General features: G+C 39.9%; 1 protein-coding gene and 1 long non-coding RNA gene across 2 annotated transcripts in view; one reads left to right on the top strand and one right to left on the bottom strand.

Annotated features, from left to right (window-relative positions):
• Positions 1 to 15,919, bottom strand: part of KCNB2 (potassium voltage-gated channel subfamily B member 2) — a 442,900-nt gene extending 426,981 nt beyond the window's left edge. The window contains exon 1 of the mRNA XM_061123473.1: positions 15,846 to 15,919. The gene's annotated coding sequence lies outside the window, so the exon portion shown is untranslated. The remainder of the gene's footprint in view (positions 1 to 15,845) is intronic.
• Positions 15,920 to 16,553: 634 nt separating this feature from the next.
• On the top strand, positions 16,554 to 21,877 carry LOC133042319 (uncharacterized). Its single transcript, XR_009689469.1, has 3 exons — positions 16,554 to 16,582; positions 17,295 to 17,367; positions 21,735 to 21,877. It is a non-coding gene; the product is annotated as an uncharacterized LOC133042319 (long non-coding RNA).
• Positions 21,878 to 22,153: the final 276 nt, after the last annotated feature.

Raw genomic sequence — 22,153 nt, 5'->3', positions numbered from 1 at the left:
TAATGGTAAGAATGTAAGGCAGATGGATGGGATGACCTACTAGCATCTATGAATCTTAGGATGTTAAATTTACTGCTAATAATATAATTTAGTACAAATTGATAAGAAAATATCAAAGCACTTGATGCAGAAAAAATGAGCTCATTGTATTCCATCAACATTTTCAAAAATACAAATGTGACAATTAGGGACCATAGATGGACCGACTGAAGCCCTGAGTTTATGTGACTTGTACCAGATGAAACAGTCTTGAAATAAATAATGTGGAAAACAGTGTGGACAACTCATAAAAATTATGACTGCAACAGTATAACTGGGAGTGTAACCTGAGCGAAAAGTGAAAATATTCAGAAATAAAGCAAAGTCATTGTTTTCACTAAAAGGAGTAGTGTGGTTAAGGATGGTGAAATTACCAATTCCCCTACACACACCTTTTTCAGTTTTTCTTTAATGTTATTCTATTATTTTTTTCTTTAAGAAAAAAACTAGTTATACAGGTTTTAGAGATGGAGATATTTAAAACACTCTCTTTCACCTTTGCAAGCCTCAGGTAGTCAGGATAATAATAAAAGGGCAGGCGTGCATGCTAAGTTGCTTAAGTCAGGCCCAACTCTTTGTGACCCTATGAACCGTAGCTGACCAGTCTCCTCTGACCATTGAATAAAAGAGAATGTCAGTGTAAAATCAGCTATTGCTACGGGTTTGAGATTTGCCATTTGAATTTTGTTTCAGCTTAAGTTCAAAATGTCCATAAGTAAAATCTGTATTTCCTAGAAGGTAGGGATGTTCTTGGAGTTGTAGTTGAAGGACAGCCAAAGTTATGATCTCATTTGCTTTGTGACTTTGGTTAATAATTAGCATTTTTATCACCTACCACATATTGAGGGATTATTACACACAGCCACTGTGTTTATTCCACTTAATTCTCATGAGAATTCTCATTAATTCTCAATCCTCCTTGCAGGGGGGAGATTAGTATCTTTGATTTATAGATAAAGAAACTGAGGTTCCAAAATGTATGTACCTTGTTCAAGATGACGTAACCACCAAGTGTTTGTTCCAGGATACCAGTCCAGCAATGTCTTAACTCAAAGCCCATGTTCTTAATCTTCTAAGATTCTAGGGGTTTTCCTTGAATGGCATGATTCTGAGTGCCTCAATTCAATAAATATATAGAAATATGAGACCAATATTGTGCAATATTTTTAGCACTATAGAGAAGGAAAGAATGAATCTCAGATAATTCCTGTAATACTACGTCTATCCATTAGCTTAGATGTATAAAATATATTAAATGGAATAATTTTCTTGTGGATATGTTGGGATGGCAATTATTTCCACAGTTATAAGTTTTCACAAAACTGAAGATAAACTTTAGTGTGTGGCTTTAAAAGAGATGCTATTAATCTTAGTATTGAGATCCACAGTCAAGATGGATGCTTTAAAATATTTTTTAAATGTTAAAAATATAAAATTCACAATATTTGAAAGGGCAACATTAGTAAGTTTAAATGATCTTTCCAGGGTCCACTCAGCATCAAGACTAGAGGCCAAGTCTCTTAGTTCCTAAATCCATGTTCTTTCCACTAGACCCTGACACCTTAAAGCTTCAGAAATAAATATACAATTAGAATGATGAAGAGAAAAAATGTGAAGCAGGAGACATCTAGTTATTTCACACCCAGTTAAATGTATAAATACTGATGAGTTGAACCTAATTATTAATGATTCCTGACTACAACATAAATCTGTAATTTCTACTATTCCAATAACAGTCAGAATAGGAGATCATAGCTTCAAGTAACACATACTGATTTAGGTCCGTGATTCCTTTCTCATTCCCCTCCTTTCAATACAATGTGTTCCTTGGCTATTAGATATATACTGAGTGCAGGCGATACAAAATTGTGTAAAGGCACCCTTGCTCTCAAAAACTCATTGGATTACTGCAACAAAATTACAGAAACTTTTGGATTTGTGCTCTTAGCATGTGTTGTATGTGGTTGGCGGTGGTGGTTTAGATACTAAGTCATATCCGACACTTAGACACCAAGGACTGTAGCTCATTAGGTTCCTATGTCCATGGGATCTCCCAGGCAAGAATACTGGAGTGAGTTGCCATTTCCTACTAGGATCTTCCTAACCCAGGGATTGAACCCATGTCTCCTGTGTCTCCTGTTTACAGGCTCAGAAAATATTATGAACTTAACTATCTTAAACCTAATTAAGCCTTCCTACCTGATTTGAACATACTGATGTAAGGAAGAGAGAGGTATGCAATACCAGCCAGTGATGAAGAAGTCTTAATTCATGAGGCTTTGTAGAATACAGTCTTCGTTTATGAGACTGGTAGCCTTAGCCACCGTTTGAAATTTTGAAAACTCTTTAAGATCTTAAATGAAATAATGAATATGATGAATTATTTAATTCATTCATTCAACAATATTTACTGCACACCTACTACATATCAAGCACTGTGTTCCAAATGCCATAAAATACCTGCAAGAAAATGGCTCCCTGGATTAAAAATAAAGGCAAAACCTCTCAGTATAATGTTCTACTTCAGCTGAATACATACATGATTACAAACTATGCTTATTATGCTGGAAACCAAGTATTTTGCTGGGCCTGAATAAAACCAGAAGTCAAGTTTAAGAAGTAGCTTTTTAACAGCTTTTGAGCTTTCTATGTACACTCATTTCTACAAAACCTAATGAAAATGCTCTCCTTAGATTTAGAAAAGACTAGGATTCCAAATTTAAAATGACATTTATCTCCAAAGTAAATTAATATTTAATGAGAGTCTGATTAATAATTGTGATTTTATGAACTGGAGACATTTAGCACGAAAGCCCCTAGACACATCTGTTCTATACAGACTGGGGGAAAGGGCTAACAATGGATCATCTCTTTCCAAATGTTACTTTACTATTATGTTTCAGACTTTTTCCTTCTAAACACCACTTGCTCCTTCTGGTATTAGCTTATTGGAAAGCTTTTCATTTGTGAAAAGCAGGATAAGAATTCAAGAGACCCAGTCCCATGAGAACTTTCAAAGGATTAAGAAAGACTATAATGTTATCTAGGTGAAAGCGGTGAAGAAGAAAAAAGAAAGAAAGAAACAGTTCAGTGTTCACCTTACATTTTTTTACATATTAGATACTGAAATAATTATATCTGTTAAATCTCCAAAAATGTATCAATTGGTCTATAAAGAGCTATCACCATTTCAGATCCTTTTTTTTTTTGCTCTTTGACTGGTTTTTGTTAATGATCTGAACTGATAAAACAGATTTTGTAAATAAGCACAAAATAAAGAAATCAATACATGAAAGTAAAGGAACTTGCTAAAAGACACAGTGTCACATCTGTCATTTTAGAGGTTAGAAAGGAAATAAGAACAGAGGAGGGACAGGGAGAGAAAAGGCGAGGGAACAAAAAAAGAAAAAACGAATCCATGTTGGAAAATGTTGGCGTGAGAAAGCATTTAAGGTCACATTACACTGGTACTTACAAAGATAACGTTCTACTTTTCTATAATGTTTTCCATTTTGTCCAGTTCACAGAGAGGAAGAAATGCCTTCAAAAAGAACAATTCCTATGGATAGAAAGAAGACATGGGAGATCCTTTGCTAGAACGTACTGGAAGAACTTCATCAGTGTCAAAACAGGCACTGGACTCCAGACATGTTAATACATGGTTAACTGGAGGCCAACACTGATTATAAATGCATTGTTTCTAGAATTTAAACCACATTGCTTTTGAAGCTTATGTTTTGAAGCTTACTTAGGGTTTCCTAAAGTAATTCACGCTAATAATAATCTAGCTCAGCACTAGCATTGACTCATACGGTAACCAGCAGCTATAGATGACCATTTAAATTTAAAACTTAATTTCTCAGTCTTACAAGTCAATTTCAAGGGTCCGACAGCTTACATGGCTACTGGCAACTACTGGTGAGCACAAATATAGAATTTTTCCATCATCATATCAAATTCTATTGGAGAACACTGGTCTAGCCAGACTTCTGTAAAGTTATGAGGCTGAGTATGTTCTGAAATAGGGGTGAGAAACAAAAATTCTATTGGAAGTACCATGTTCTGCCTCATCTGGATCTCATTCCACCAACTGTCTCCATCCTTAGCAGTGGCAAACCATAGACCTCCGTTTACTAACTCTCTTCTATGCCAGCTTCTAGGACCACCTGACCCTTGTCAAGAAGAATGTGAAGATTATGTGTGTGTAAAATAGCAAGATCAAACCAGTCAGTCAATCCTAAAGGAAATCAATCCCTAGGACTCACTGGAAGAACTGATGCTGAAGCTGAAGCTCCAATATTTTGGCCACCTGATACAAACTGTCGACTCATTGGAAAAGACCCTGATGCTGGGGAATGATTGAAGGCAAAAGGTGAAGAGGGTAGCAGGGGATGAGATGGCTGGTAGCATCACCGATTCAATGGACAGTAACTTCTGCAAACTCTGGGAAATAGTGAGGGACAGACAGGCCTGGCATGCAGCAGTTCATGGGCTCACAAAAAGTTGGACGCAACTTAGTAACTGAACGACAACAACAGCAATGGGCTGGCAGTTCATCACCAGGCAGACTTGCTCCTGTCCTGCTCTGCCCAACCCTGGCCAGCAGTTCTTAGTAACTGTGCTCTTGGTGCTGTTTGGTGACCTAGAACCTAACTCAGGGCCCAGTTCCATCCACCAGTGGATCAACAAATAAACAATGAGCATCAGCTATGCACCTGGAGGTGCAGAGGTATGACGAATAAAGTAGTGAAGAAGAAAGAAGGTCCCTGTCTTTATTGAAGTGATAGTCTTACACAGTAAAATGACATTTGACAAGTAATTACCCACTATTTAACAGCAGAACTGGGGTAAATGCTACAAAGGAGAAAACAGCTAGAGACTGTCATACAGAGTAAAGTGAATCAGAAAGAGAAAAATATTGTACATTAATGCATATATGTGGAATCTAGAAAGATGGTACAGATGATCCTATTTGCAAAGCAGAAATACAGACACAGACACAAAGAACAAATGTATGAATACCAAGGGGGAGGGAAGGTGGAAGCAACTGCGAGATTGGGATTAACACATCTTCAGTCATATCTGACTCTTTTGCGACCCTATGGACTGTATAGCCAGCTAGGCTCCTCTGATCATGGGATTCTCCAGGCAAGAATACTGGAGTGAGTTGCCAAGCCCTCCTCTAGGGGATCATCCCAATCCAGGTATCAAACACGAGTCTCTTATGGCTCCTGCATTGGCAGGCGGGTTCTTTACCACTAGCACCACCTGGGAAGCCTCAATACCATGTAAAAATGGCTAACTAATGAGAACCTACTGTATAGCACAGGAAACTCTACTTGGTGCACTGTGGTGGGAAGGAAGTCCAAAAGGGAGATGATACATGTATACACGGGGATTTTCCTGGTGGCTTAGATGGTAAAGAATATGCCTGCAATGCGAGAGACCTGGGTTCAATCCCTGGGTCGTGAAGATCCCCTGGAGAACGGAATGGCTACCCACTCTAATATTCTTGCCATGAACAGAGTAGCCTGACTGGCTATAGTCCATAGGGTCACAAAGAATCAGACATGACTGAGTGACACTTTCACACATGTGTATACACATGGCTGATTCATTCTGCTATACAGTAGAAACCAACACAACACTATAAAGCAAATATAGTCTGATTTAAAAAGTTTTTTAACTAAAAATATGATTTTTTAAGGAAAAATAGAAAACTTCTAGAAAAGAGAAGAATGAAGAAACAGGCTATATTCTGGGACTCCAAGATTTCTTTGAACAAGTGACTTCTGACCAGAGATGAGAGACATGAGGAAGAGTTAAGAAACTGGAAGAAAGCATCTGAATAACTACCTGCACAGGCCTCAGGGCACAGAACCCCAGACACTTGAGGCGAACTAAAAGAACACCAGAAATTGTAGCAGCCAAGGAGGGGTGTGTGGGCCTGAGATGACACTGGCAGGCAGGGGGCAGACTGACCAGAGCCTGTTATGAACAACAACTTTATACTCGTGATGTTTTGGGAATGAAGGAGGAATACTGTAGCCCCCAAGTTCAAGATTTAGGCCTTTACCCAAAGAAAAGTGGGAAATCATTTAAGTGTTTTAGATGGATGAGTGATATGATCAGATTTGCCTTTTATCAAAAAACCAAAGAACAAATGGATTGAAAGGATAAGAGGCGCTAAGAGTCCTGGTAGTAAGCTTTAGTAGTTCAAAGAGATGTTGGTAATTTGATGATGGTATAGGAAATGGTCTCCCCCACTGTGTCTGAATCCCTGAGTTGATTACGTGTCCATCACATGGTTTTCCCAACATAGACCTATGTCTCATTTGCTCTGAACTCTTGCTAGCTACTTAAGACAGACCTCTTCCTAAACTTTAAACTATAGCATTTGATCCTATGGCTGGGTGACTCTAATCCTGCCTGCCCTGCCTGCCCCTGTCTGTCTAAATCTGTCTAAATCTTCCCTGTTTCCAGAAGACCACTCCCAGTACTCCTTCAGTCTAACTTCCTGCCTACCTGGTGCAATCGGCCATCTGTCTTCACTCTCCCTATATGCCTCGTTTACTGACCTGGTTGATCTCCTTTTTAGGATCCTCTTATTCTGACATACTGAGTGCTCACTGCTAGAAAACAAAAGGAGAGAGTGGGAAAAGAACCAAATAGCTCAAGTCCTGGAGTCTGCAAAAAATAAACCCGGTGATGAGAATCAGAGACTCAAAGTATCTCTGGGTAATAAGGGAGGCAGAATGGCCCAGCTACCCTAGTTCAGCAAAGCCACAGCCTACATGCCATTCCTCACTTCAGAAGTGCCACCCTCACCCTTTCACCTTCAGGAATCTTGCCTCTGCCCATCACCTTTCCGTTCCAAATAGTTCATAAGGAAACATGGACTGTTTGAGCCAGGGCAGAATCACTATGCTGGCCACTAGAGAAAAAACAGGGTTCTTACGTTTGTTTCTGATAGACTGCAAGCCCAATGAAGGTAAAGACCAAGTTTGTGTAACCTGGATACAATCTCATGCCAGTTGGACTATGAGAAAGCAATACATCCTCTTCGAGAAAGAACCACTGTTTTGTCTTGGAAAACATCATGGACTATCGATTATTACAGGCAAATCCCCTTGTGGACTTGCACACCAAGTCCACTGGCACCTTGGGAACGGATAGAGGGAAAATTTTATACAAAGAGATGTGAAGAAGAGTCCAGAGAAAGAGAAAGGCCTGGCAAATGGCTGGTATCTGGACCCCAAATAAATCTGGGCCAGTGAGCAAACCCCCATGATGAGAAATGGTAAATATATTTCTAAGAACAGTGACATTTAACATTCGATTAGAATTAGTTTTTTGTGTATGGTATAATTACCATCCTTTATCCCAAAGCACTCAGCCAGAGTCTGTTATCTACAAGACCCTTATACTAACAATGTTTTAGAGCAGTGGTCCTCAACCTTTCAGCACCAGGGACTGGTTTCATGGAAGACAATTTTTCCATGGAACAAGGAGGGCTGGTTTTGGAAAGAGTAAAGTATATTACATTTATTGTACACTTTATTTCTATTATTATTATATCAATTTTACCTCATATCACCAGGCATTAGATTCCAGAGGTTGGGGACCTCTGCTTTAAAGAATGAAGGAAAATGTGTGGTAGTTTAAGTCAGGGTCAAGAGCCAAAGACAGGACAGGAGTAGATGGGGGAGATGTCATCCATAGCATGGATTAGCTAGTGACTGAATGTAATTTAAACCCTTTCTCCCCCTAATTTATTCTGGAGGAAGAAGACAACCGTAGGGAACAGTTGTCTCCATAAGCTTGGGTTTCAATTTTGTAAGAATGAGTTGTTACTAAGACATTCCTATTAAGTCAGGGATAACATTTCCCAGTCCCCTGCATCTAGGTGGGCCATGCATGTGACTAGTTGTCATCAGTGGTATACAAGAAGTGTTGTTGTTGTCACAGTTGAGCCAGGCTGTCTAAGAAGTTGATGTCTTTTCAATGCATGCTCACTTTCACTCTCCCTCCATTTGACTGTTATGCAGGTGAGAAATAAACATACATTATGTTTAGCCACAAACAGTTTGGTTCATTACAGGAGCTAGCATCATCACAAACTATTCTGAAATGGACACCTTGAAGTGGGTGCTGCCATAACAAAAATCTGATTATGTAATATTGGCCATTGACAAGGAAACAGATACCAGGGACCTGGAACCCTGTTATGCCATGGCAAAACTATGCTAACTTAGAGGCCAGATCTATAGCTGTAGAGGATATGGTTGGAAAGAGCCAGAATGCTAGTTAGCATGGGATGGTTGCTCTTCACTGTCTATACTAAGGTATTACAAGATAATGGATGAGCTCATGAAAGAATTGGCTAGTTTGAGAACAGAAATAAGAGCAAATGACCAAATTTCAGAAGTATAAGACTACAAAGCTGAAACAATTCTTTGCTTCAGGGACTCTAATGGTGAAGAATGACACTGAAAAAGGCTTTGAATAACACGTGTATGTTAATACTTCCCAGTTAGACAAAGAGAATCAGCCTTGCAACAGAGATCTGATTAATGAAGATACCTAAGCACCCACAGGTTTCCCTGGTGACTCAGAGAGTAAAGAATCTGCCTGCAATGCAGGAGACCAGGGTTCGATCCCTGGATGGGAAGATCCTCTGGAGGAGGAAATGGCAACCCACTCCAGTATTCTTGCCTGGAGAATTCCATGGACAGTGAAGCCTGGCGGGCTACAGTCCATGGGGTTGCAGAGTCAAACACGACTGAGTGACTAACACACACATAAGGACCCAAGCCTGTTGCTTCAGATGACCCCAAAATAACCACTTAAGACACAGGGGGTTGAGACATGATCAAAGAAATAAGGCAAGTTCAAGAATCATAAATAGGAAAGAACTTACGTGGTAGTTAGTGGTGTAACTGACAGCAAATAGATAAGAAAGCTATGAAGGCTTTGAGGGAATTGTATTGTCAAGAATTAGGAGGCTAGTTCCTAGTGACAATAAAACATCAAAACATCCAAACTTATACCAGTAAGAAATGGGCTAAAAAAGTATTGGCTTGGCCAAAAAGTTCATTCTAGGCTGTTACCTCTGCCTAAAGTGCTGTCCATCTGCCTCTTTTTGAGCCTGGAGAGTGCTTACTCATCTCTTAAAAATTAGCTTAGATGTCAGGTCAACTCTGAAGTCTTGTCTGACACTCCCATGTAAAAAATGAAACTCTGACAGTTATGATCAGATTAGTCAGCCTCACATATTCTGGCTACTATTAGTTTGTTTCTAGAGCCTAGAAATACACAGGGTTGAATTTTTTCTGTTTATTTTGTTTATCATTTAGTCCTCCAAACTTAACTTCTTACTAAAAACTCAGAGAAGTCTGATTTTTCAAAATAGCTTAACTATGCATTAGAGTTGGAGTGGCTCCAGTCAATGGGAGAATATAGTTATCATCAGTGTTGCTAAATGGGATTAATACAATCTTTTGGGATGACTCTTCTAAATTGTTAAGTAGTTGGATGACAAGGACCTGGAATGCAGGAAATTCAATGTGGGTAGAAATTTGGAGTCCTCCATTATTTTACATTTTCATCAGACACTTCCATAAATGAAAAACTTGCTTATTATTATTTGACTAGATTCTAACCTTGCTGAATACAAAATATTTTTCCATAGGAATGCTCTAATGATGTAACTACCATATTTAGAACTTCACCAGGATCTGCTCTCCATTTTGAAAAGTCACATCATCCACTATAATGCCGTTCATATCAACTGATTCACTGATACAGAACACCCACATCTGTTTGCAACGGTAGCAATGAACATATTTACTTCATTTTTATCTCAAAATGCCAAATATCCAAAAGTATCACCAATATTCAGTTGGATATTTTCTCTGAAATCCAAATTTATGCATTTTTAAGTAGCAAGCATCTGACTGCTTTATGACACCTTTTAGTGCAGTATACCTAAGCATATACCTATTGATAGACTTGAAATTTGCATAAGCTGCTTTCCTTTTAGTTTCTCTATTACAGATAAAATTTATATTGATTTTTTAAAAGATTAAACATGTGCAGGTAGGTTATACTATCTGTAAATATCATTCCAGGAAAGTAAAAGGGGCATTACCAAATATCACTTGATATAAAGGTGACATTGGGTCTGATGGAGTAGAGAATCATGATCACATACATCTATGAATTCAAAGAAATCATATATATATACATTTTTTTACTCTGGGGATGCTCCTATCAGGCAGCTACTCAACTGAACTGCCATCCTGCTCCACCAATAGCTTTTATGACATTTTGTTATGACTTATATGTCTATATGTGTAGGCTGTGGATGTATGATATCTTTTACTCATATTTATGTCCCCAACACCTAACTTAGGGCTTGACACAGAGAAGGAGCTCAGTAGATACCTTAAGGATGAAATAACAAATGAAAATTTTGAGAGGTATGCAGTCCTTGGCTCTCTGCATAGAACTCTGAATCAATTATTCAACATTTTGCCTATGCCAATAGTATCAAGCGTTCCTCATTCTGTCTAATGTTGAAGTCAGTTACATACAATTCTCTCAATTTTCTCTCCTCCTTGTGGGTCCAGTCAGTACTGTTTCACTCTGTATCCTAAAAGAACCCTGCACAGAAACAGCAGTCAATAAATAATATTTAAATTAAATTATTCCCTGGGAATATTGCTATACATAATGCCTGTGTTTTTAGTACTAACAGTACTGTACTTCAGGTATATTATTGATTAAAAAGGTATTTGTAGATTGGTCTGGAGACCAAAGCATCATCTAAAGTTCTGTTTCTATCAATGTATTACAAGTTCCAAAAAAAACAAACTTTTAAGATCACCTTTTAAGCTCCAAGTCAATTGTAGGTTGAGAGTTATCTATTCAGTGGGGCTGGGTGGGTCTATGAGACCTAACATCTGTAAGAAAAATAAAAATGCCAATCAGTCATGAGGATGTCTCTAAATATTTGATTGTATGGCATCCTGCAGGCAATATTTAGCCATTTTATCTTCCAAATTTAACCCAGATGGTATTTTTCACATAAACAGACACAGTGGATATTTAGAAAGAGATTTAAAGGTTATAAAAACTTTTCTTGATGGAAATCTCATTAATTTATGATTTGTGCTTTCATGGTTTTAGTACAGTTATTTATCACTTAATAAAATAAATGCACTCCAGACAATATAGCAGAAAGTAAATCTACCAAGTGACTATATTTCAGTTTCTATCAATATATTGAGGGAACATTTTACAGAAGAAAAAGTGGGGACATAGAAAATTGTATTCAAAACTAATAATATCTTTTCAATATATGAATATATAATTATAAAAAATAAACTAAAAATATTTACAATACTATACTCAAACTAATTCACTTAAAAAAACCTAAAAATAAAAATAAACTATCAGTAGAAATTGAACAGTCAGATTAACTGTCTCAGCCAGTATTAGTCTATGGTCAGTATAATGGCAGTACTTCCTAATGTTTAAGCATTAATTCTGAGAAAATTCTACTCATCTTTTTAAAATCAGCCTCTAAACTACCTTCTTATTTCAAAGTCATAATGAGAGTTTGGGATTTTTTTCCTATTTAAAATGAAGTCCCTACTTTTAGTCTTTTCCAAGCATCCCTTGTCATAATAACTACAGTGTTCTTTAATGGGAGCATATAGCTCTAAATAAATCTAGGAGCTGCAAACATCTTTCCTCATTCTGCCAGTGATAACGCTTCTTAATAAGTAATATCATAGTGGTTAAGTGAAGCCAGAATCCTTGGGTTCAAGCTTGACTGTATCATTGACTTCCTATGTGACTTTAAATCAGAAAAGTCTCTGTAATTTAACTTTTTGTCTATATAATAAAGTTGTATTAGTGATAGCTAGCTCATAGGGTGGTTGTGAGAATTAAAATATTTAGTATTTATAAAACACTTAAAAGTGTCTGGCTCAACTGTGTGTTATAAAGATAATAATGAAAATAAATTAATTTTATTGACAAATAAAATAATAATATAAATGTTATTTATATTTTATTTAAATATTTCTATATTAAATATATTAAAATTTAATTTATTTATATAAAATAATAATGCTTTAATTTCTATTTTAAATTTTTAATAAAAGTTATTATTATAATATTGCTATTATGTTCAGTAATTCCCCAATGCATAGACTGAAACAAATTTTCATGATCCTCTTCCTAAATCTGCCTTAATTAACTTAATAAGTGTGAAATTGTGAAACGTATCTCTGTATGAAAGAGATCCCTGATTTTGAATTCTACCCACAATTCTTCAATTATTTATTCAAGTTTTACTGTCTGTACTGTAAAAAAATCCTTGAGGGGAAGGGACTATGTCTTCTATCTCTTTTGCAGTTATTATACTGTAATCTCCTTATACATACACAAAAGTGTTAGTCACTCAGTCAAGTCCAACTCTTTGTGACCCCATGAACTGTAGCCCACCAGGCTCCTCTGTCCATGGAATTCTCCAGGCAAGAATACTGGAGTGGGTTGCCATTTCCTTCTCCAGGGGATCTTCCTGACCCAGGGATTGAACCCAGATCTCCCGCATTGCGGACAGACTCTTTACTGATTGAGCCACCAGGGAAGACCTAATACATGCATACCTAATGAGTATTAAATAAATTAATGAATGAGTTAGTGACTGGATACATGACATTAAGTCAGATGGCATAGACTGGCACATTTACAACCTACAGGAACAGGAAATTTTCCCTTAAACATAACACGGTAGGATTTGGCTTACACAAGCCAAGGAGCCCTGAGTTTTATACTCTTGACCTTCTGTCAGACAACCTGGATTTTTGGTGAAGAGTTAGTGGAAATATATATATTAGAATCTCAAGGAGGAGACAAGAAAAGAACCAGAATGGGCTACAGATTCCAAGTACAAAGATACTTGTGGTATATGACTAAACATTTTAGGGCTGTGCTGCTTTGTGAGTTTATCACTTCGGGAGTAACGAGGCCACAAACTCTTACCTTAAAAAATTCTTTGAACTTAAAAAATATCACATATAATGCATGTACACTCTCCACACCTCTGAAGCCCTTATGAAAATAATAAGCATCAGAGTTTTACGTAAAACCCACTTGACAAATATAGGCAAATCTCAAATAATATTACATTCTGAAGTAAATGGAAAGTCTTAACCTTACGTATTTATCTTAAAATAATGTTTTAAGATTTAAATTTTTATTTAAATTTAAATTTAAGATTGAAATTTTAACATTTAAAAAATGTTCATGAGGAGATGCCCTATCAACTTTAATCACACACACACACACACACACACACATATATAATGACACATACATATACACACATACATATATACATGTTACTAAAGTAAACAAAGTACTGATAAAAACTGGAACTCTATAAGGTAATCCCATTCTGATCCAATGCATTTTTGCTTGATAAATTATAAGGAAGTAATCAGTTCCTTGAAATTGTCTTTCTCATAGAGAGACTAATTCCTAAGAAGGAATGCATATATATATGCATATATATATATATACACACACACATACACTGGTCTCTTTGAACACTACTCCAAAATGCCGGATATAAATTCAAGAAAAAAATTTTCAACGCTTAAAGAATATTTTCCACAGATTCACAGGCAGATACGTAAGAAACCTGGATGGATATGATATACTTTTAAAGTTGCCAAGATTATGACTGAAAGCCTGCCTATCTTTTCATTTTATTTCTCTAGCAGTCTTACTTTTGTTACCATACTGGAAATGACAAGGACAAGTTCACGTTCACAGTTGCTCCAAGGCATCAACAAGGAAAACTTACAAGCCAAACAGAGAAGACAGGCCAAAGGAATAATTTTTCACTAATCTCATCTGAATATTCAGCAAACATGTATGCCTGGAAAACTCAATGGTGGGATTTGAAGACAAGTGAGACTGAAAATAGTTTCAACAGATGCATGGATTGATTCTATTTAGAAAAACACAGGAGAAAAAGAAAAGAAACGCTGGACTTGTCAGAGGGGCAGGCAATGGAGTTGCTCTCTGGAAGTGGTGTGTGTATCTGTGTATGAGGGAGGTTGGGGACACGAACATCGAGAGGGCAAGGGGAAGGTTAAAAGGAGGAAGAACACTAAGAGAACTGCCAAGTGATGCACTCCTTTCTCCAAGAGTCTGAGTTGTGCCAGAAAAGAAAAAGGAGTGCATTAGACACAATTGTATTTGTGATAAACAATTGGTCTGAACCTGACAGCATGAGGGAGGGGAGTAGAATGTTTACTTGGTGGAGGCTTGACAAATCTTTTAGGTGATGAGGTTACTTTTCATCCAGTGGGGGAAAAGGTGTTGAAACACCGTGTCTTCCAAATTCTCAGAAACCCTATGCAGCCACACAAGTAATCACATATTTATGCCTTACATTAAGAACACCACCTCTGGTAGCAATTAAATGAATAGACACATGCATAGTGTACCAAATTACTAAGTTCTGATTAATTTAAGAACTAGATGTCTGTAGAGCTTATTCACATATGACAAGTAAGCTTTGTACAACTTTATATTTACTGACATACACACCCCTCTAAAGAGTGAAATAAAGTAAAACTTCATTCTACACCTACATAATTTTTTAACTGTTACACTCTTTTTCAAAACCTTTCCTGTAAATTATTCAATACTGACAGACTTTAGATTTTTGACTAGAATTTCTCTTTCTCTTGTTCTATGAAATGCAATTATCTCAACTGACGCTTTTTAATAAATAAACCAAGAGACCTCTGTCCCACACAATACTACACATTTAAAAACAATAATAAATCCTGGCTTTCCCTTTGAGCTGAGCTTTAAAACATCAGATCCCCCTCAAAATTCCAAACCCCATCAATGCAAACACAGAAATGTGAAATGCTATTTAAAATATTGACATTATTGCATAACTTGATTCGAAGGGATGCTGAACCTGCATGAAACCAACCCAAGGTCTCTCTGTGCATGCTAAATTTTTCAGTGTAATCTATTATTATAACACTTGTGCAGTTATAAATGATCCCTACATGGCATGTCTTTGCATACTGCACACTGCCAATTTTTATGAATGAATACACAAAAATGCTCATAATTCGAGAAAATGGATGGCAGCATACTATTTTGAAAACGGTCATTGAGCACTGGAAGCAAAGGAGGAGACAAATGGTCAAGTGTCTTTTGGTGCCATGCAGGGCAGCTGTATTCCCGAGTTCCCTAGCAGAGTGTGTTGGAAACAGCCATGAAGCTCTTTCCTTAGAGACTCATTCTGTCTCTCAGAAACCGTGAGCTACAGAACGGAGACCTTGCGTCGCTCGGAGAGAACAGAATGTATGCACGTCCCTGTGTTCTGAGGACTGTTCATACATCAGAGACATCACACTCCCCGAATCCGGTCCCACAAGTGTGTGCATGTGAGTGTGGCATTTATCAACAAACGAACAGAAGGCAAGGAGAGCTCATCGCCTAGAAATAACACATCCCATCCCTTCCCAGGCAGGCAGCTGGGAAGCTTTTCGGGGGCCAACACTTGAGCGCCTTCCCCACGGGGATGGAGCCTTGCATTTAATAACCCTCTAGGGCTAAGACAGCTTTGTGTGTGAGTCCACTCTGTTCCATATGGCAGTTTCCAATTCCTTTAGCAACTCAATTCTAGCTAGACTGCCCGCGATGATTCATTCTTAAAGGAAGCCCCCTTGGGGCTCAGTAATGCCCCCGCCACTTACCTAGCTCCCACCGACCCCGCTCGGCAGGCGGCTCGGGCTCCACAAAGAGCTGTGGGATTCCCCGCTCCCTCCGGGCTCCTCTCCCCGCGACGGTCCCCTTCGCCAATGATCTGTCGCTGGAAATCCCCCTCCCCTCCGCGGAGAGGAGGGTCTCCCCGGCTGGCTGGAGCTCTTGCCTGTTTTTTTTTTTTTTCCACCCTCTCTTTACATCCCTGACTCTGGTTCTCGATCTCTAGTAGGAAGGCTCAACGGAGAGGCGGCGGGAGGAAGCTAAGGCATCCTTAAAAAGAACAATAATCTTCAGAGATCTTCACCCCCTTCCCCATCGCGGGCCCCCATTCCCCTGCCGCCGCCGCCGGCGCCCAGACCAGAGAGGGCTGGGATAGAAAAGGAAAAAAATCGAGCCGGGCTCAGCTCGCCGCGCGGAAGGAGCCGGGAAGGCGAGCGGCTCCAGCCGGGGGAGTTGTCGCTCGCTCGGGCTGCCCGCGGCGCGGCGGCCGGCGGGGGCGCAGGGCGGTGGGTGCTTGGTGGGTGTGTGTCTGTGCCGGAGCCGGGGAGAGGCTGGGCGCGGGAGGCGAGGCGGGGCGCTCGGGGGCGCCGGCTCGGGCGCGCACACCCGCCCGCGGCCACCCCGCCTCGCGCTCCGCCTCCTCCCGCGCTCCGCGCGCCCGCGGGCTGGAGCGGCGACCGCCGCCGCCGCCTTCTCCTCCTCTTCCTGGGCGCCCGCGGCTCTCGAGGTGGGCAGCGGGCCCGGGTGGTTTGGTGCGGCTGGCGGGGTACCAGCGGGGACGACCGGGCTTGGCCAGGCGTCGCGGGAGCAGTGCGCTCGAGCGGAGACAGCGCCCGGGTGTCCAGGGCGCGGCCCCGGGGCGCCGGCGCGAGGGCACCGCCCACACCTCGGCGGGCACCTCCCACTCCCCTCGCGCGCCCGCCGCTCCCGGCGGCCCCAGGCCGGCTCCACACCCACCTGCTTTCCTCCGCTGCTCCCGCTCCGCGGAGCCGGAGGGTCCGCGGCCCCGCGGGCGCCGCGCACGGGGCGGCGGGGAAAGCCCGGGGCGCCCCGGTCAGGTTGCGCTTGGCGTCTTCGCGGGATTCCCTGGGCCCCTCTGCTCTCGGCTGCCAAGCTATCCCCCGGCACACCCCACACGCCCCTGACCCTGGCTGGCTGCTCGACCCCGGGGGACTGGGGAGAGGAGAGCCAGCTCCTGAGTGGCGGGACCCGGAGTACCCCCAGGGAAGGAGCGCGCGGGTAACCAGGAGCGCAGAGAGGATCTGACTTTCCTTCGAGCTCCTGCAGCTCTGTTTGGGGGCCATCGCCAGCTCCATAACCCCGGCTTTCCCAGGTTTGAGGGAAAAGCCTGGTGGGTGGGAGCCGTAACTCTGACTTCCCACAGGGGCGCTATTCAAACCCTGATTTGCTTTCTTTTGCCCGCTCTCCCTGCCATCTAGAGAACTGTGCCAAGTTCCTCCTTGGAGAGACAACCAGATGGACACCCAGAACTTTCCCTACCTTCGTGTCGAGGTAAAGACGGGATAATTTGAGTAACAACTTCGCTGGGGTTTCTGGGTTCCCGTCCCATGAGACCCTCAGCAGGCACGGGGTAGAGACAGCCTCCTTAGTTACAGGGGCTTTCAGAAAACAAAGTAGCTTGAAACACCCCTTTACCAAGAATGCAGGCCGTGACAGTGTATTTAGAGTTGGGACTCCCCTCTGAGTTTCTTTAGGCCAAGAAAGACGACTGTTGAAGAAGGTCCGTGTTGATGTTTGGTAGAAATCAATGCAATACTGTAAAACAATTATCCTTCAATTAAAATTTTTTTAAAAGGTCCAAATGTACCCAGGTTTAAACGCAGCTCACTTAATCTTTACTTCTCTCTTAGCCCTCATATACACTGGAATGCTCCATCATGTAGCATTCTCTACACTTTGACTTTCCACATGTCCACGGGCCTACAGATTACTTCCTACAGATTACTCTGCCCCAGCGACACCCTGACCATATCATTTCCCTGGTCACAAATGTTCCCTGGCTTCTCCATTCCCTACCAATCAGTGTCTGCACACTTCTGTGCCATTTCACACCAGAGTCCCTCCTGGGATGTTCTCTCCCAGTCTCAAGTCCAAATCATTGCAGCATTTCAAAGCCTAAGTCAAACTCCGCCTCCTCCGTGACCCCTCCCTTATGACGTGATCTGAAAGAGCCCTAGGGCTTCCCAGGTGGCGCTAGTGGTAAGAACCGACCTGCCAATGTAGGAGACCTAAGGGAGGTGGGTTCTGTCAGTGGGTGGGGAAGATCCCCTGGAGAAGGAAATGGCAACCCACCCCAGTATCTTTGCTTGGAGAATCCCATGGACAGAGGAGCCTAGTGGGCTACAATACATGGGGTCGCAAAGAGTCTGACATGACTGAAGCGACATAGCATGCATGCATGAGATAGCCTTATCTCGTTAAAGAAATAGCACCTTCTGCTTCCTACAGAGTATGTGTGTTTCCTGTATACAAGTCTTACCGTTTTAAATGTTTATCCAGGGTAGAGGCCATATCACTTTGTTTGCATTCTTTATGTATACCCCAAAGCCACACATATAAGAGATACCTATTCATCCAACAAATACTTATTTTTCGATATTTCTCAGGAACTTGATAATTGTTAAATGAGTGGAATATGCAAAATATTTTGCCCAGAAACACTGCTTGATTCATTTTGAGGACGTACCTAAATATAAAAGGTGTGATCTTTCATAAATTTTATGGATGATGAAAATCCCCTTACTTTACTAGCCGCACATTAGTACCACTGATCACTTTCAATGAGAATTTAATAATTTGACAAGTGTTTGTAAAAAAAAAAATTTTTTTTTCCCTTAAGTTTCCATTAGGGTTCAGAAATCTGAATCCATTTTCCTACTAAGCTGTCATTGATCAAGAGAACAAATTATCTACTGGGTGAAACACACTGCTGCTATCTCCATTAATGAGAAGTAGTGCACTTTGCATGTGGCACTAGTGGTAAAGAATCTGCCTACAATGTGGATTAGAGGAAAGAGACTGGGTTCCATCCCTGGGTTGAAAAGATCCCCTGGAGTAGGGCATGGCAACCCACTCCAGAATTCTTGCCTGGAGAATCCCCAAGGAGAGAGGAGCATAATGGCCTACAGTCCATAGGGTTACAAAGAGTTGGACAGGACTAAAATAACTTAGCAGGCATGCAGGATGCTAGAAGTAATTATTACCCATCATGCTTAAGTCTTGTCTGTAACCATGCAATGACATGGAAAAACGAACTTTGGAAACAAGATCTGATTCCACATACAAAATTGTAGCTCAAATAAATTAGAACAACCCTTAGTATACAGATTTTTTTTTAAATAGCTGATTTCTCCATATGCATATGAATTCTGCTGCTGCTGCTGCTAAGTCACTTCAGTTGTGTCCGACTCTGTGCGACCCAGTAGACGGCAGCCCACCAGGCTCCCCCGTCCCTGGGATTCTTCAGGCAAGAACACTGGAGAGGGTTGCCATTTCCTTTTCCAATGCATGAAAGTGAAGTCGCTCAGTCGTGTCTGACTCTTAGCAACCCCATGGAACGCAGCTACCAGGCTCCTCCATCCATGAGATTTTCCAGGCAAGAGTACTGGCTGTAAAACCTCTTGTGTTGATCATCACCATGTGATTTCACTGCCTTAGTGTGTATCATTTTTTATTTTTGTAGTTATTCTCCAAAGAAAAGATGAAAAGGATCTAGCTGAAAAGTTAGACATGTTTTCACATTACTCCTTAAGTCAGGGGTCCCAGCCTCCAGGGATCTAATGCTTGATGATCTGAGGCAGAATTGATGTAATAATAATAGAAATAAAGTGCACAATAAATGTAACTCACTTGAATCATCCCCACACCATCCCTCCTGGACCCCTTCATCCCATCCCTCACTCTCCGTGTGTGGAAAAATTGTCTTCCACAAAACTGATTCCTGGTGCTAAAAAAGGTTGGGGGCTACTTCCATAAACTATCTTATTTTAACCTTTATTGATATTTATGAAAATGTTCCTATTGCTTGTATTTCAATTTCTCAGATTTATCATAAGATTCGATGAAATTGTATTAAAAGTAAAGAGGAGAAATATCTGTTTAAAATGTCAGACTGCTTTTCTCATAACACTTGGTGAAAAAAAAATCACTTCAATTTAAGTTTAACCTGAAATACTCTTATGTGTTATCATTAGATCAATTTAGATGAAGAATGCATTTCCTCATATATCAGTGCTGGTGATATTGGAATATTTATGTATATAACACAATATCAAGAAAAATAGGTTTTTGGTATTTTTTGTTGAATACTGTATTTGAAAAATATTTACTCTAATCTGAATAACATCATTACTGACTACATTTTGACCAATCAAACTGAAATTTTCATTGGCAAGTTGACTTACAGAAAGAGTCTGTATAGATAAGAATAAGGTAGTAAAGGCTGAAGAATGAACATATTTTAAAATGTTAAAAGCAGAAAGGTAAGAATTTACAAGTTTTTGGAGACTAAATAATTAGAATTTGATTTAAATTTATTAAAGAATTTAAATGGAAATATGTTTATGACATGTGAGTAAAATCAAGCCAAAACAAAATCAAGTTTAAAAGAAGAGACTTTAAAAATGATATAAACCCTATGGAAGGAAAAAATACACAAATACAAATGTAAATGTGTGTGTGTGTGTGCACATGCACATAGATTCTGGAAGGATGTGCATTAATAACTAAAAGAGTTGTCTTTAGAAGTTGAGAGGCATGTTTTGTTTTATTTGGTATAACACCTTTATACCAAAAGATAGGTGCAATTTTATTTTCTTAAATATCAGCACTATGATACACCAAATATGTACACAGATCAATACTGTACTTCTTTTTTTTTAATGGGGAAAATACTGCTGTGGTGCTCCTTGTCATACAAGAAAACCAGCACTCAAGGGTGATTAGAGTTTATCACATTCTTATACCTAAAGTGCCTTCTTTTTCATGGCAAACTAGAAATGTTGGAAAACTGCTCAATTTAGAGTATCAGAATCCTAGCAGCCACTGAAATCCTACACTCACACATGACATTGAAGGCTTGAAAAATAAGTGAACCGCTTATGTGTTCTTCATTAAGGAGCTACGTACTAGCTTACTGATTCTTTTGAATTTAGTTAACACAGATTTGACTGTCCTTTGAAGATTTAAAGTAAGAGATAAGCTCCAATATGACTTTACTTGTATTTTTTTTTTTTTTTTTTACAGTTCGTACAGTGAGCATGAACTTTTGGGAAAATGTTAAGTGCTTAAACATCACTTTTTTTTTTTTTTTTGCTATATAGTAGCAGGAACTTAAGTACAGTGTTTGAATCCATACTTGGAGCTACTTCCCAACGTCATTAGTATCTAAGCAACCTAGTTAGTTCTTAGGAATCCGTGAAATTGAGGGTAAATAATTTCTGGGGCCAGTTAACTGGAAATTCCAAAAATATGCTAGATAAAAAATATCTAATCATGTTTTTCCAGGACATGGTAGAACAGGGTCAGATTCCTGGCTGAATCTGAACCCATCTCTGTTACATATTTGGGCTTCATTAACAACAGGTCAGTTTTACCACGACATTGCAACAAGTCAGGCACTACATTCTTTACAGATATTGGCTAATTTAATCCTGATAATGGCTCTTTGAGGTAGATACTATTATTATTATTATTTCAGTTACTAAAGAGAGTAACTGAATCAGAGAAAATTTAAATTATTTGTCCAAGATCACACTGTCAGAATTAGAATTTGACCTAAGATAATATGACCTTAAAATTGTAGACTATTTCCCTTTATCTTACTCCATAGTGATAACATCTTCCTTCCTATTTCACAGGTTGTCTCAAGTTCATGTGGGAAATAGTATTGTTAATTTTTAGGATGAAAATCTGGTTAAGATAAATGTAGACATCGACAAGCACAATCTACAAAAAGGAGAGAAAAGGAAAAGAAATAACCTACTGGTGGTCCCCAAAGGGGATGGAGGTAGGACATGCATCTTTTGTTTTTCTAATAGGTAGATTGATGCCAGTTCAACCCCCCCACTCACTAGTTGTCTTCATGACATTTGTCTGAGATTTGATGTGCCAAGGTGGGGCACGTTTGGGATGAGTCATGTTGCCATGGACTAGGTTGAAGGCTCTCAGGCTGGCATAGAGGTTATCTGTGTGGATCACGATCCATGCAGACGGACAGGACAGCTCCAGATTGTGAACTGGCACAGTGGATCAGAAAGCTTCTGGGCCTCTTAGAATA

The sequence above is a fragment of the Dama dama genome, chromosome 21 (genome assembly GCF_033118175.1).
Source record: "Dama dama isolate Ldn47 chromosome 21, ASM3311817v1, whole genome shotgun sequence".
In the NCBI taxonomy this organism is placed as follows: Eukaryota; Metazoa; Chordata; class Mammalia; order Artiodactyla; family Cervidae; genus Dama; species Dama dama.
The sequence above is the reverse complement of the archived record's forward strand: the minus strand, read 5'-3'. Positions and strand labels throughout refer to the sequence as shown.